This window comes from Molothrus ater, chromosome 5 (assembly GCF_012460135.2).
Source record: "Molothrus ater isolate BHLD 08-10-18 breed brown headed cowbird chromosome 5, BPBGC_Mater_1.1, whole genome shotgun sequence".
NCBI lineage: Eukaryota > Metazoa > Chordata > Aves > Passeriformes > Icteridae > Molothrus > Molothrus ater.
In genome coordinates, this window is record NC_050482.2 from 41,534,666 (window position 1) to 41,552,660 (window position 17,995).

At 35.1% G+C, this 17,995-nt stretch overlaps 1 protein-coding gene across 2 annotated transcripts in view; it reads right to left on the minus strand.

Moving 5' to 3' along the window:
* The window catches only part of MGAT4C (MGAT4 family member C), a 325,114-nt gene that overhangs the window by 66,021 nt on the left and 241,098 nt on the right, over nucleotides 1-17,995 (minus strand). The gene's annotated exons all lie outside the window — the stretch shown is intronic.

Below are 17,995 nucleotides of genomic sequence, written 5' to 3' on the forward strand. Positions count from 1 at the left end.
TAGCATACTGTCAAAGGACAAGAAAGGCTATTACAAATATACATAATGCTAAAGTTGGAACATTTTGTCAAATTCATATTTACACAAGGAAGAAATATTCTTGCATGTCTTTCAAAAGGACACTTTCCAGCTAGATAATACTGAATGTGAAAAAAATGTATATGAAAGACATGAGAATATTTTAATAAACATTATGTAAAACCATCTAATGTTATTAGTGTGAATGTTTAGATGTATTTTCTTCATTCATCTTTCATTCTTTTTTTAAGCCTGTTTTTTCCAACACATTTAACTGATAGTTTATCAGAAAGTAATGTTTAAAGGTGGAGGCACAAATTTGTAAACAAGTAATCTGTTAGGCAGTCTCTGGGGGTAAAATTAGATATGGAACTTTTCTGGCTATCAGAAAACTTTATTGTCAGTACAGAGTGCAACATATGCATTGTGTAATGTGTTACTTAATGAAATCACCAGTTTATTAGTCAAGGAAGGAATTACAATCCAGAACATTCTGTAAAGGGTTCAAATGGCCCCCTGTCCTGTGTAGTTCAAGAATGCCCAAATGTAAGGGACAAATGCTGAAGCCATCTTCACTAGTAAACATTTTCAATAGGAAGCAAGAAATTTAGATTTAATGCTGAAAAACTTTTTAAATAAAAAAAATTTTTGATTTAAAAAAATTAAAGCTCCAATCAAGAAATACAGGTCTTTAGAGAATGACACAAATCTACTAAAAGCACTTTGGTTCCTTTTTTGGAGGTTTCTCCTTGGAGGCACCAGCCCAGGCTGTTTTTGTGTTACTGTAGTCTGAATAAATGACACATCTCAGACTTTGATATGGAAAACCCGGGGTTAAACTGCTCAGGAAACCTGGTGTGACTGTGAGTAGGGTGTGTGGGGCACCTGTGGTTCACTGGAGCTGTGGAGGGGCTTTGGTCCCAGCAGTGAAAGTCTCTGGTGCTGGGAGTGTGACTGACAGAGAATCTCATGAATGCTCTGACTGGGAAGTTTCCTTAACACTTTAAATATATGTTGGAATCTCCTGTTTTCATGACTTTATGTTTAAATGATGAAGGTATATCAGCTAAGTTGTACATCTATTTCCACAACCATCAAGAGGTTTTTTTATTTTTCAGGACTCTTCATTTTTCTCTCACTGATCCTTTTTACTCACAGAATAATTCATAGCATGTACCAAACTGTTTTGCTGATGGAATGGCTGACCAGTTCTATCTGTATTTGCTTTCATTTTATAATATTTTGTCTTATTTGCTTTTGATCTTTTTTTTTCTTTTGGTTATGGTGGTTTTTTTTACCCATATAGCAGTGTAAGTGGTGGTAATCTGTATACATAGACTCTAGGCTGAGAATAATTTCTTATCACAAAGGTCACTGCATGGTAGAAGCTGCTGTGGCATTGTTTACAGGAATTTCACTGCTGTTTAGAATCAGAATTATGTCTATTTGCTGTTTGAAACTAAAACCACTGCATTATTAATACCAGTAAATGCCACATATTGATGTCCAAATGGGACTTTTCTGGTTATATATTACATGTCCTCTCAAAGTTGTCACATTGATGATGTACTACATAACACTAATAGCTGCTACTCCAATGATGTATACCAAGTGCCATCACTCCAGCTAAATATTTCATCATAGCAACAGAATTTGTGCTAAAATACTTCAACAGCATGGCTGTAAATACAAAATACATGAACAGACCAATCATTCTGAAATGTTCTAGAGAATTATTTATCCTATATATGCAAGAGTGTGTGTGTGCATAAGCATGTGCTACTGTAATCAGAGAGTTTTCTGTTTTTAGGATATGCACATTGTTCTTATTTATTAAAAGCCTGATGCCAAATTTAATACCTTTAACATAGCCAAAATCTCTAACCATATTCTTGCTTTGAATTTTATTGATCATATGTTTCTATGACTTTGGAAAAACAGTTTTCCATACCTGGAGTCTCCCTCCAATACCCTGGGTTATCAAGTATCAGTGTTGCACTTAATTAGTTGCCCTTTCTTAATTATGTCCTTTCTCAATTATTTCACTTATCTTCCCTTTTATATTTCCAACTGCTCTTTTTCTTTAGGTCTTTTCAACTCCACCAACTTCAAAATTAAGTTTCACTATTCAGACCTGTCCCTAGTATTTAACGACCTGCCAAGTAAATAGTGGTTTCAACCCAAAAGAAAATGAGCAAGTGCCAAAAATCATTAAAAAACCCCACCCCCAAACTAAGACAATGTAGAAAATGCCCCCATAACTAAACAACCAGAACCAGAAGAAATCAGCTAAAACACTATCACAATCCACACTTTTATTTCCCTAGCTCGAGTCATGGCCTGACAACAAGAAATGCAGCAATTAAACTCAAATCACTCCTCCGTTGTTGCCTGGAATAAAACACAAACCTTTCCAAACATTGTTAAAATGATAATATAGAAACAAGTCTTTAAATGAAAGCTTTCAGGTCCACAATATGGCAATATGCAGTGATATTTCAAGACTTTTATAAGGTTAGGTAATTAATATATCTAGCAAATATTGTCCAAGCAGAAGAGCAGCTGGTTAGGAAATTTCCGCCAAGGTTCTTCTCCATTGGAGGCCCTTCCCACCCTGATCTTTTAGCTGTACACTCTATTGTGTGTATGATGTGTGGTGCAAACCAAATTGCCTTGCTAGACTCAAGGCAAGACTAAACAGGATTTAAGTGTGTATTGGTAAGAGTTTGGTAAACTATGGAGAAGGCAGGAAAAATACTATAAGTTATAACTATATATGAGCAGTCTGCAAAGTTAAAAGCATATGAAAAATGTATAAAACCAAAAAATCTCTAGGCATCACCTTCACAATTACACTAAGTGATTTTTTGGAAATGCTACTACTTTCTTCCTAGGATTCTTCCTTAAAAATATGGGAAGCAAAACAGAAGCAGAATAAAGTTTATATGTAGAGCCTATTCCCAGGATAATTCAGGCATGAGGGCCTCACAAAGTCCCTAATCCAATCTACTGCTCAAAGAAGGGTCAGCTCTGAGGTCAGACCAGGCTGCTTAGGGCTGTATCCAGCTGGGTGTTGACTGCTCACCTCTCTGTGGAATCTGTTTCCTTGTTTGACAGGAAGACTTTCTCTTCACTTCTGGTAAGAGCACCCCTCAATTCTTTTATACCCATTGTCTCTTGTCCTTCCACCATGCACTGTGGAAGCTCTTTTTCCTCATACACCTCATGGAAAACCACCGATAAATTCTTTCATAACCTTTTGTTCTCCAGAAAAAACCAACCTCGGTCCCTCAGCTTAGGGTGCCCCAACTCTCAGGTCAGGTGCCCCTGCTTGGTAGTTTTGGTGGCTTCACAGAACTCATTCAGTCTGTCAATACCTTTCCTGTAATGAGGAGGCCTGAAATCTGGACATTGTTATTATTATTATTATTATTATTATTATTATTATTACATAAAAAATACCTATTAAAAGAGAATAATTAAGGCAGTCTAGGATGCCATTGGTCTTTTCTGCTATCAGGACACACATCTGGCTCATATACAGCTTTCTGTCTGCCACAAGCCCCAGGGACTTTTCAGCAGAGTTTCTTGCCATCTAGTCCTTTTGTCTGCCACTGGAAGCTGTTATTCCTTCCTCCAGGCAGAGATTTGCCATTTTTCTCTTCTTTTACTCTACCACACAAGCTCTCAAGCAGTTGTCATCTGTCCTACAAAGGTGCTCCACACATCCAACCTGCTCCTTCTGTCTGAAAACTTCTTTATATTAGGTGGTATCAAGCTCAGGAGGAACTCAGGTTCTGTCGCAGCGGTGCCCTCCCTTCTGCTAATTCAGAGCAAGAGTTTTCTACTCCTGTTCAATGTTCTGGCCTCCCTTCCCCTGAGGGAAAAACTGGAGGAATGCTCTTCAATTAAATAATTAGCTAGTCTAGCTTTTGTCACTCTTGACTACACACCCTGCCAAATCATATTGAATGCATTTCATTGTTTTGCACTATTTTTTTACAGAGCTCTGAAGTCTTCCTTAGATCTTTCTCATTTGTCATTTTTCTCTGTTTCAAAAAACTTGCTTCAGTATTCTTAATATTTTTAAATATAGTTGTCTGTCTTTCTATTTATTAAGTGATGAGTTCTCATTTCCTACAGATACTGACATCGTAGCATTTAAAGTGTCAGTAGAGTTATAGTGTATAGTCTTTTTAACCTAAAAATTGTCTGCAGGACAATAAAGTAAATTTCCACTATAATCATGCTTTCTTATTAGGTTGTTAGTAATAAATCTACTCAAAGATATTTAAATTTTCCAAATTGTTGCCATCTACTGTAGATAATTCCTGTAGACAGAATAGAACAGATTACTGAGAGTTGCAAATCTTATTCTGTCCTATAGTAATTTTTTATGATATAAATATGTATAAATATAATTCTATTGATTGCACTGAGGTAAGATGCTTTACAGTGCTTTTTGCATCATTTTTTTAACTTTTAGTTTTTTATGGTTTTTTTCAGTATTTCAAAATACTAAACTACAATGCAAAGCATTTTCTGGTTTATCCTTTCTTGCCTTGAATAATTTATCAAGAATGCTGTAAAATATTAAGCTTTCTGTTCTCATTACTTTTAAAATTCTTCAATTTTTTTAATCCTGTTCACAAATCAGATCAGCATCTGAAAGCATTATTTCAAAGCTTATATTTGTATAATTCCTGTTTCTGGAATTGCAGTTTCTGTGACTTAAAGATTTGTAATTTTTTTCTTTGGGAAATTCATTCATATTTGATAGTCACTCTTATTTATATTGAGACTCCTACAAATCCCTCCCAAATAATTAGTATTTCATTCTGTATTCTTTTTCTTCACCAAACCATAAAATATTTCCTTTTGAGATATCTTACTAGTCTCTCATTTTTGATCTCTTTTTTATTTTCACATTCCTCAAGACATGACTGATTCTATAAACATGTAGCTTGCAATTCATTTTACAGACAGGAAGCTGTAGAATTGTATCCTCAAATAATCCAACTCTTCATTTTCATGGTCTCTGGTGTCTCTTTTCAGTATACGCCTGAACATGTCACATATCAGCAACATCTGAAATCTCCACTGTAGCCTTCTAAACCCTTACTTTCAGCCTAATATTCCTTTCTGTATTTTAGCTTTCCAAAGGTTCTGAGTTTTACCTGTAGCTCATCTGTTTCCCTTAGCTCTCAGTCACAGAGAGTTTTTTAACACCCTTCTAAGGCAGTGGTCTAAGCATAAACTTCCCCTGAGGTTCATCTTGTTCCTGATATTACTCTAATGTCAGAAACCAGTAAATGCATGATTAAACTGCTTGATAGCAACAAGTTTATGAAATACATTTCCCTTTACAGCCATAACTTTATATATGCTTAATTATTCTCCTTATTCTTCCTTTCATTATGTTATAACAACACTCGTTAATTATAATTTGCTTTATGTGGAACCACTTTTTCAGTCACCACCAGTCATTTCAATGTTTCAGTGAGGCATACTACCTCACTGAATTTGTTATTTGTTACTGCTCTTCATAAAATACTTTGTATTTCAACTTCTTTTCACAAAATATCCTACACTTCATTTTCTGTTCTTCAAGAAGGAGCCTTTAAGATCTCTACTTTACCATTTTCTTTTTATCCTTTGATAAAGAATTTCTTCCCTGATATTGTCAGAACCAATAACTGCTGGTAATAGGGTATCATTTATCATGAAGCCTAGTCCTATTTCATGCCTGACAGTCCTTTCTCTCCTATAAAACAATGTGCATTCACTAACTCAAAAGATTCACATCCCAGGTATCTTGTGAGGGTGTGACGTGTATGCAATGCTTTGAAAGCAAATGGCAGGGTCAAAGTTCTATTTATGCTCTAAATATTCCATGTTCCAGTTCCCTGTCCTTTTTCTATGTCTTCTAATTCTATCCACCTGTTTACTTTTGAGTTCAAAGTTGAGATTTTTAGAAGGCTTGCTTGGGATATTTAAGGAAAGGAATAAACTCTTGCTATGAAGTGATTGTGATTCACACCAGAACAGATACTTGGTATCTGACCATTGTTCTGCCAGAGATATTCGGCTTTCTTACATTGGAATGATTATTGCTGGATGTAAGGAATTTGTATCTCTTAAAATAATGTTTAAGAAAATGCTCAGCACAGAGCTAATTCATAGTCACAGGCCAGAAGACAGGCTGTTGATGCAGGTCAGCAAACAAATGAAATATTCTGCCAACAGTAGCTGCATCTCAAGCCACTTGGTCACTGCAGAACCGCAGCCACTTTAGGCTGTGTGCACATTTCTTGAAGACTATAAACTGTAAGATTTCAGTTAGCTTTCAGTCAGATTCCTGACTGAAATGTCAGGAAAAGATACGTTTTAGTAATGGTACTGAAATACCTGAGAATGATAAATGAGGCAATCTTTGATGATATTTCCTAATTTTGAAGGCAAAACATCTCTAAGCTGAATATACATTGGCCTCAAAAAGTTAGAACATTACCTTTAAATGATAGGTAAATTTATTCCTGATAATAAGAAATATCATAAACTCAAAAATATGCATCATTTAGGTTAGCAGGGAAAAAATGCCTGAATGCATAACCAGAGTAATAGGATAAAAATAAGTATAATGGGTACACTTAAACATCCAAACCAAATAAAAGAAAAACACAGGCTTTTGTTTTGTGGCTCTGAAATAATATTTTGACAAAATACATAACAGCTGGATCCCTACAAATTTATGGGGCTTGCTGGGATTCATCCAAGAATCCTCAAAAATCTAGCTGTTGTCATCACAAAGCTGCTCTTAATCAGCTCTTTTTGAGTGGTCTTGGGAACCTGAAGAGGTCCCAGCTGACTGGAAGCTGGTGAATGTTGTCTTAATTTTAAAGAAGGGCAAGAAGGAGGACCTCAGAAACGACAGGCTTGTGAATCTCACTTCAGTGCCCAGTAAAATTATGCTTAAGATCATTCTGGGAGGTATTAAAAACACTTGGAGGACAATGCAGTCATTGGTCACAGCCAGCACAGCTCCATGAGGGGGAAGTCCTGCGTGTCAAACCTGGTTCCTTCCTGTGACAGGGTATCCTAGGCTGCTGGTCTAGGAAAGTCAATAGATGTAATCCTTTTGGAACTTCAGCAAAGATTTTGATAGTGCCTCTCACAGTATCCTTCTGGACAAAATATCCAATGCCCAGCTGGATAACCAGGTTACATGATGGGTGAGCAGCTGGCTCGCAGGTCAAACACAATTATAGTGCAAGGGATGACACCAGGTTCCTACCTGGGCACTAGTGGGGTTCCAGAGGTGTCCATCCTCAGCTCTGTGCACTTTAACATCTTCATTAACACCCTGAATGTGGGACTCAAAGGAATATGAACTAAGTTTGATAACAACACTGAACTGGGAGGAGCTGTCAACTCCCTCAAGGGCAGAGAGGCCCTGCAGAGAGACTTCAATGACTTAGAGAAGCAGGCAGTCACCCATCATGTGTAGTTTAATGAAAGCAAGTGCCAGATACTGCACCTGGAATGGGGCAATTCTTGTTGTATGCGTAAACTGGGGAATGGAGAGCAGCACTGTTGAAAGAGACCCGGGGGTCCTGGTATATGTCAAGTTGAACACGTTCCAGCAGTGCCCTGGCAGCCTGGAAGGCCAGCCCGGTCCTGGAGTGCATCAGGCCCAGCATCACCAGCTGGGAAAGGGAGGGGATTGTCCCACTCTGCTCTGCACTGGGGTGACCTCATCTCGAGTGCTGCAGGGCAGTTTTGGGGGCCACAATGTAACCAAGACTATTAGAGAGTGTCCAAAGGAGGGCCATGAGGATGGTGAAGGGTCTGGAGGGGAAGCCACAAGAGAAGCAACTAAGACACTTGGTTTGTTCAGCCTGGAGGATACTGAGGGGAGAACTTATTGTGGTCTTCAACATCCTCACAAAGCAGGCACAGATCTCTTCACTCGTGTGACCGGTGACAGGACTCAAGGGAGAGCCATGACATTGTGTCAGGGGAGGTTTAGATTGGATACTAGAAAAAGATTTCTCACACAGACGGTGGCTGGACACTGCAAAAGGCTCCACAGAGAAGTGGTCACAGTGCCAAGCCTGACAGAGCTCAGGAAATATTTGGACAATGCTCTCAGGCACATGGTGTGACTCTTGGGGTGTCCTGTGCAGGGCGAGGAGTTGGACTTGATGATCCTGATGGGTCCCTTCCAACTCAGAGTATTTTTCTGTGCCTCTATCAAGGCCTTATCTCTCACCTCTTACAAATTTATATTTTGAATTAGTAAATTTTAAATCATGATTTTACACAAAAAGTATTAAAGGATGTGCAGGAACACTTAACAGAATCTGGGAAAGGGAGCAAATGAAGAAAACATTGTCACTCATACAACAGAAATAATTGTGAATGTATAATTCTGCAATAAGTGAAAGAAATATTTCTTTTCTGAAATGTTGGGAAGAGATACCAGCATTACTCCATGGCAGGAGTTCCACATAGATATGGCCTGAAAAATAAATGCAACCTATTCAATAAGAGACAGAAAAAAGCATACATCAGGAATTAAAAAATCAGATTCAGAAATTCAAGAAATTTTTAAAAATAGTAATAGTATCACTTCATAATCACTGTGGAAAGTAGGTGATTTCAAGTTAATGGAGTATTTTTAATTTAATAAGCCTAAGGGAACATTTTTCTTTATGCAGGGAAAGTTGAAGGAAGTCTTTGAATTTGGCATTCAGGGGGAATTCAGAAGCAGTATCTAACAGAACAAAGAAGAAGCCAGCTAAAAAACTGATTATATTTTTAGTAAAAATATTCATTAGGAGCTGATACAGAGTGCCATTTGATGATATAATCACAGTTAATTATAAGCTTCAGGGGATGATCCTAAAACTGTTATGTTAGATTATTACATTTTCTGGTTTTAGTGGTTTTTAGCATTTCAGGTATACATTACATTGAAATTTATCATGGTGCATCCAATTAGAAATTATTTGCATGAAAAAATAATTTTCATTTATATTTTTTGTCTGACTTAATGTGAATTTAACTCATTAAGATAAAAAATTTGCATTACATTCTAGTTTTAGAAATGGATTCTCTTATGCTATTAACAAGTATGTTAAAGCAGGTCATAATGAATAAAAATCTAACAGAAGAATGTATTTAAGTTAATAATAACATCATTCCACTCACCACCTTATTAAGATGTGACTTCATTAGCAAAATTGACAATTTATTTGAAACCATTCCTCTTGTAAACTGCAAAGCAGAAGAGAATCTTCATAAGAAAATCAGAAATGGATATTAGCTGTTCTTCTTTGCAATCATGTTGTAAATCTCCACAGACAAGTAGTTAATTATGGACAATCAGATGACAAACATATGCTTTTTAGTACATGTTTTTTCATATATTTAGTATTTTATATAAATAAGGTGTTATATTCACAGTGAAAAATATTAATAGTCAATATATAAATACATCCATTTATAAATAATTACACAATAACAATATTTATGCAAATACTAATATGACTATTATTACATTTTTTTTAATAATATTACTATTATTACATTACTATTATTGCACATACACACTATAACATTGTGTATGTGCAAGCAACTACAAATTTATTCTTATTTTGTTAATATGGATACTTGAATATTTATTTATGTAAATATAAATATATTTCATATTACTAGCCTCAGAGTACTCTTAGAAGTCTAACTATTTCTTTTCAAAAATGGGTTGATGCACATGGAAGCTATACAAATTCACATAAAAAAAAAGTAAGAAAATGGACTGATGAAGGCATATAGGCCAAATCCTAAAAAATAACTCACATCATGGAAGGATCCTTCTTTTCTTACTAACTCAGAACATAGACAGGATGCTCTCCCAGGGAAAACTCTGAGCAGAAAATATTTCAATGATAACAAAAAAATACTGAACAGCAAATCCTCTAGGGATAAATTGTTATATGTTGTTCTATCTATACGTGTGAATCAGAAATTCTGTCCTTGGATCTATTTTTCTGTATCTGGTTCAAATTAATCTGCTTCCTTGGATGAATGGTGACTGTGACATCTGTTATTGCTTTGCTTTCCTTATAATCATTCATATTTTGATTGCTGTAGAAGTAAGTTTAAAAAATTAGCTTGGCCTACTTTTGGTCTCTAAAAATTTTAAAATATTTTCAATGGCAGGATATAAAACATTAATAGGTACGACCTAACAGCTAAGTGCTTCTCCTATATCAATAATCTATCTCAAACATCTCCTAGGAATGCCAAAAAAATTACCCACTTTTCTTCAATGTTCCTTGGAATTGTTGTCTTATTCTATCTGAAAGATTAAATGCCTCTAGTGATTTAAGCATTGTTGCCCTCAGCATGGAGGGCAGATTCAATAAACAATTACCTTGCACTGTAGCAGCTCTGACAAAGAACCCTTCCAGTCATCAAAAGAAAGTTAACACAAAGAGGCACCTGCCACTATAAACAGAGAGACAGGGGAAGATGTGTCCTTTTCTTCCCCATTCATCCAGAGCTCTGAGTAAATAATTTCCACAACTGAAATGTTCTGTACCCATTTTCTTCCATTTTACTCCTCATCAACTGCCAGCAATCAAACAAAACTCAGCATTTCCTAGGGCTTGGGGGACACATGCTGAAGGCATGTGAACACTCTTCCCACTCTGTTTTTACTGACACACACTCTGCCTTAACAGCTGCGTACCATTCCACAGGGAAATTTTTATACTAGTGACAGACTGAAGAAATCACAGTCTCACAGACTTTCAAGATGTTTTCACTTTTTTGTTGATGACCTAATATCTGCTGCCTTCACCCTCTCCCTTCTGCTCTGTGGCAGACTGGACAGGGCTTGGGAGAGTTCTGAGAGGCTGAAAAACTTGTATATCAGGACTGTTTGTCTCCCCTCTCCCTAGATTCTATTTTCTTTCACTATCCATGCCATGACTGCATGACAAAATTGTTGGGGCTCGGATTTCCTCTTAGGGTCCAGTTTTTCTGTTAGCTCGCAGCCACCACAAAGTCTCTGTTCCAGCATATCTTGGCTTCTGAGTGATTCCACAGTCTAAAGTTTAGGGGTCACCTGCAAGGTATTTACATCCAGTAATCACACTAGAAATTTGTGCAGGCCCTGATGGCTTTGATATGGGGAAGTGGAAAAAAATTCTCCATCTGATATATTGAAGAGGAGATTATGGACTATAAAAAAATCCATATAATCCATCTGAATGAAAGAATATCTGTGTTTAAAATATTTAAGTCAATTGAATATTGCAGAAAAAAAGGACTACTGATCACTAAGAAAACATCCAGTTTGACAAAAAAGCCCTGACAAGGAATGGAGGAATATATTCACAAGGAATTGGAAAAAAATCCTGGTATGGGACTTGTTGCAACATATCCTATTTCAAGCAGGACAAATAAAAAGGACTGTGTTAGAGCACAACAAGACAAATAGTTATTAACAATTCAATATCATACACAAACTATGTACTGGTCACACATTTCATATACAATGAAGGGAGTTACCTTAGTAAATGTAATGGCACCTGTAAAAGGGAGAGATGTTACAGGCTTGAGACAGTAATGAGAGAAAATGTTTGCATGCAAATTACCTAATCTGAATGAAATTGTTTGTGTTTCAATGCTATTCTGACAGTAATGCTGTTCCTATTGTTCTATCCTTGCTTTCTTGAATTTTCTTAGAAATAAGAAAAAAATTGATAATTGGAAGGGTAAAGTGCATCTTGTACTCTGCCAACACATCAGCTTATAAATGCTTGTTTCTAAGTGAAAACTTCTACTAAAGTCCATCAAAGACATATGAAATTATTTATCTTATTAGCAATTTTAATGCAGTTTAAAATATTTAAATGCATATTTGATTTGAAATATTGACATGTCAAAAGGATAGGGAGTTGACAGACTTCACATTCAGAGGGATTAGACACCAGTAACTATAATTTTTTTCCATATTAAGAGAATCTCTTTGCATTTTACTTAGCTTTTTGTATTCCATTATAAAGAAATAAAGAAGCTGAAGTTGTGCCTGTCTTCATCTACATTTGGTTTCTAAACATTGAGCTTAATATTTCTGCAAATGGTACTTCACCTCTTCAGAAGAGATGAAGAGTATTTAATGTATTTGCTTTCTGTGCAGTTGTTTCTTAAATCTAATATAAGAACACAGGAAAAGCATTTTCTTTATTCCATCAGATATGAGATGTCATTCTCCCATATTTAAAGGAATAAGTGCCAGGTGTTGTGCAGGCTCTAAACACTAGAGAAAACAAGGGCTATCCATTAAGTCTCTTGTTTGTGTGGTGCCATAGCAGCAGGGTTTTCTCTTTGCAGAAGATAACAACAGTATCTGTGAAATGCAAGTAGTAAGGCCAAGAAGATATTAAATTGACATTCTAGTACTTCCAGATTTTCTCCCCAAGCTCAGTATGGAAATCCTGTGAATTAGCTTAATAAAAAGGTGGAAAAAAGGAAATGACCTTGCTGGAATTATTGTAGGGAATGAAAATCATTTTAAGAGACCAACAAGTTATAAGGAGGAAAGGAAATTAGGAAGTCTATAATTTAAAAATTGTGAGATAGCTTTCATTTAACCCTTGAGAAGAAAACAAAAAAAACCAAAAAAAACCAACATAAAACTGTGCATTAATTGCAGTTCTTAAAGGACTGTGTTCTAAAAGAAAAAAGTGAGCAAGATGCTGATGATTTAACTCTTCTACCATCTTAAGATGATTGAAGGTGAAGTTAAATATGTGAATTAAATGATTCTACAAAATAGGAAATATTAATAAAAAACCCCACCATCTTCACTTGTTACTAGCCAGCTATGAGAAGGAGTTCTATTACATAGGACAACTTGTAATTATAAGGCAGAATCATCTCAACTCTAAATATCCAAAATGTCAAACCAGAAATCTAAACTCTAATCAATGGTTAAAGATGCTACTTCACCATCTTGCCCTGGAAATTGAGAAGATTATCTCCTTGCCTTCCTGTTTGCATAGGTGTGATGAAAGATTTCTGATGCTTTCTGCAGAAGTTATGTTTTAGCATTTTTTGGCCTGTAGTAAGAATCAATGAATACGCTTTTGATTTCCAGAGCTAATTATCATTGGCTTACACAAAATATCAACAAAATGATGTTTGTATTCTTGTGTCATCCAATTACTAAGACATGAGAAAAAAAAATTCATATTATTTCTACTAAATTTTTTATAAGATCAGGGTCAAAACCTTCTATAGTAGCATATAGGTGGAACAAAGCAAAGTTTTACATCTTTATCTTTTTACCCTGTTGAAGCAGTATGTAAATGCAATATGTAGGAAACATGTCATAGAAAGAAAAAATTAGAGCTGACTAGTGGAACACTTCAAGGAAGTTGCCTATTTTATTTTTCAGTTGTATGTACAATTAGTTGTATATTTTCCTTTCAGCTTTTATGTTCACTTTTCTGCTTTTGCACTGTTTGGAATTCTATTGGTAGATACAGAAAAAGACAGATGTGGGAATTATTTCAGGATTTATGGAGTAGGGCTTAAGCAGAAATCCTCTCCAGGACGGTGGTAGAAATCTACTTTGAGATTCATCAAGTTGCATAGTGCTGAAAGACATCAGACAACTGGAAAAAAATTGGTCTTAATGGGACATTATAAGACAAAATAAAGAAGCAAAAAGGTACCTGCAAAAAGTATTGTCATTCTGGCTAACTGAAAAAGTTTAAGGCAAATTTTTGAGGAGTGACCTGATTTTGAGTTACTGAGTTTTGTAGAAGACAAACTTAAATTCCTGTTTCTTGATTATTGTTTGGATAATGGTGTGGGTAACTCTTAAAGACCTAAGGGGCCATTTCTCTTCTTAGCACCCTGGAAAATGTAGACTTGTGCTAGGTCTTGTGATACAGCCATGAGGACTGAATGAATCAAGGTACAACTATGAAAAGTTATTCTACAATAATGGTTAGATTTTGTTATTTCACTGCTCAGGTGTTTACAAGTACTTTTCTTCTGATGTCCCACTAGAAAAAAATAAAGAAGAAAACCAAAGTGAATATAAACCCAAACCAAAAATCCACTCACTCAAGAACAACAACAAAAAAGATCACAATAAATACTCAGCATGAGTTAGGAGGATTATATCACATTTTTTCTCTCATAAGAATTTGTGAGAGAAAAATTTATGAAAAGCTGGCATGTTCCAATGATCTTTGTTACCTTATGATTTCTTTCTACTACAACTTTTGGTCTTAGTAAATTAATTTAACAGAGAATAAAGAAGAAATTTTATAAAGATCACTAGATTTTAATTTTTGTGGAAGAAAAAAAAAAAGCTATTTCAGGTTTATTGTAGAACCTGAAAATAAAAAGCATACATGGAGAATCCATGCTGTTCACAGAAATCTATTGCAACACAGAAAATGACATTTATACAATTGATCAACAGGGCTACCAGGTATGCTTCAATGCAGGAGCTGCTGATCATGGGGGTAGTGTCTAACAGTGTGCATGTGGAAGAGATGCTGTTATATCAGGCCACTGAGGCTCATTCCTCTCCATGTTGCTAAACCAGTGCCTTTTTTCTCTACATAAACTCAGTTCTGTGACTCTTCCTTAAGAAACTCTAGATCTACCTGTCCTTTCAGCACAGATTTCCCTTGATGTCTCTGATGGGCTTTCACCACAGAGCCCTGGAAAATCCTTCCCTGTGAATTAGATTAAAGGAAACATAAACCAACTGAATAACTTCACATTTAGCAACAAAAATGCATAAATGAAGAAAGAATTTCAAAATTTTTGTGATATCGGGATTTTTGCCCTGCATCATGTAATTTGGCCTGGAAATGTGAAAACTACAAAGTAATAAAGTGTTATAGAATTGCCAACATAGGAGCTCTTTCTAGGAATTACCTAAAATCTAAGGTGAAGACTAAATCTAGGAACATTTGTGCTGACAGTATGATGTAACCCTTGGTCCAAAATTTTTGATAGCATGCAGTCAGATACCCTTCCAGTTAAGAGACTACCATTTTTTTTAATGATAGAGTTTCCAACAGCATCTATTCTTCATCAAATTGGAATCAAATGACCCATGTCTTCTGGAGATAGAACAAAGGTCACAAAATCTCGTTTCTTCCATACATAACACAATTCTATTTCCCCTTATTGAAATTAATATACTTAAACCCTTTCTATATATGTTGTTTAGAATGTTATTGGTATTATAACAAATACATGTTAACACTTAGAGTTGACACCATAAAAATTTTCTGTATTACAATATATACTACGAATTTTCTATATTCTAATTATTTTATTATTACTAAAATAAATGATTATAAAATACAATGCCTGCTTCCAAAACTATTTCTATTGCCAATATAACTACAAGGATTTTCTTATAAAAACAATGTTCTTCATTTATTTTTAGAGATAAAAGAGGTAATATCTTAATATTGTTTTATTCTACAAACAAGAACACACGATAAGATTTGCATAAAGTAAAGTAATTGAGCACATTCTTCAACTACTCATTGAATCTGGGGAGAACAGATGCTGCTTACTCTCAGAGGTGTGCAGAAAAAAGGGGAAGAATACATTATATGCTCAAATATGACCCTCTTATTATTACAATATATTATGTCAGACTGCAATTGCTTCTTTTCATTTTTAGAAGAAAAAAACTTGCAGTTTTTTCTTACAGTAAAAATTACTGTAAATTACAGTAAAAATTACTAGGAATTAGAATTTCACTCTGATTTAATATTTACATAACTCTGGATGTGTTTTTTTGTGAGTTTTTTAGGTGTTGGGTGTTTTGTTTGGTTGTTTTTTTCAGTTATTCAAACTATTTCCTATGCCAATAAAAGCAGCTACAGTAAATCACCTTTCTCACTAATTGGTTGAGAGGGTTCCATGTGAATTTAAGCCCCATGGGTAAATGGATGAATGAGATTTAACTGCATTTATCTTTAGATGTCTATCCAGTGAGCCTTTTTAAAAGGTTGTTCTTTTTTTTCAGGCTTTCACATGTATATAGAGATATAATTTTAGAGTCTATGGATATCTTCAGACTGCGTGTTTCTTATTCCAGGCATGCATGACACTCGATCGACTGCCTACTTTCAAAAAAATAACAAAACTGCAGTGGAAAAGGTTTCAATCTTGCCTTGTCACAGAAAAGACAGGTATTAGAGGACAATGTTGTCATTCTGACGAAATTTCATCATAAATGAAAGTCCACAGTACATAAATCTTTGTAGTATGGAAAATCAGAGGTCATTACTCTATTAATTCGCATAGACATTAAATATTTTGTATGCATAATTTCTGTAATTACATTAATATGGAAGATGACCAAATCCTGAATATTAGCACTGCAAGAATGGGTTGCTATGGTATAAATTAGCCACAGTTTCACAATAAACTTCCAACATTATGTCAAATGAATTTGATTATCCAAACAGCGGAGCAAGTAGATGCAAACAAGCTCAACATAAGACTAAGTGGTGTGAAATCAGTGATCCAGGTAATGGATATGTATTTTACGTGTGCCCAGTTATTTACAGCCCATGGTAAGCAAGTCCATATGCATATTCATGGCATCTCGTTATTTAAATTTCTAACTTATTTTGTTTAAAGTCACTTCCCCCTTTTAGAAATGTATTCCCAGAAAATTCTTATTGAACTGCTCAAAACATCAAGGGTAGTTCTCAAAGAGAAAAGCCTAAAACAAGGTAATAATTTTACCTGTGGTTTGAAATCCCAGGGTCAGAAATCAGACAACTACAAAATAATGTATTATAATAAAACATCTCTCCCCTGGGAAAGTGTAACACATTCTTGCTTTCAATATTCTACTCATAATTCAAAAGCTTCGATTTTTAAGTCAAAAGGTATCATTGTCATCTTGCTGCAGAAAAGAAAATTAGCAGCAGTTAAAACGTACAATGTTAGACCTTGATTCCATACACACATCAGAAGAATTCTTCTGCCTAGTTAAAACCTATAATGTTTGAGCTTTATGTTCCACTATATGTCTGAAAATCTCACTTAATGCTCTCCATAAAAATAATACAAATAACCCTAGCAGAAGAATTCTACTCCTTTGTGAACTTAAGTGCAGTTGGCAACTAGCAAGAAGTGTTTAAAATTGGGGAAAAACAAAACATAGATATATCTTTATTAGTATATTAACCCACAACCTTGGCAGGTCCATAGATCTTCAGCTGATGGATCACTAAGCCTCTCTTCCAGTTTAGTTCTAATTACACTCTCTTCTGGCAATCAATTTCAAGGGATTACATTATAACAATAATCTAAAAATATAAAAATAGCTCACTTGTACCACATACCACATGTCTCTTATGATATTTTCAGCATATGCTATTCAGAAGGTAGAGCAATACATGACAGTATGAAGCCATGACTTTGGTACTGAATTTACTGAAACTTTCCATACACTTCAGACTAAAAAGTATCTCTAGATCATATTAAAACAAACAACGCCCCCAAAAAACCACAAAAAAAAAAACCAAAAACCCCAAACAAACAAACAAGAACCTAAAAGAAACAAACAAACACTAGCAGAAAAATAAATTTTAAAGAAATCCTGATTTTTCTGACATTTAAAGTCATCAAAACTCCTTTTTTTACTGCACCCTTCCAGAAAAGAAATGCTAACCCTGAAGTGAGGAATAAACTCCAAAATGAGAAACTAAAAATTAACCTGTTGCAGAGGAGAATTAAAAAAAACAACTAATACATTTGATTGTAGAAGGAAAGAAAGGTGGAGAGAACCACAATGTTAAAAGTTTACATGGCAGTTATTCCACACTCTGAGTTATTTTACTGCGTAAACAAGATTTATGTAATTAAATTCTCTGCATGAAAAAGAGATGTAACTTCCCCA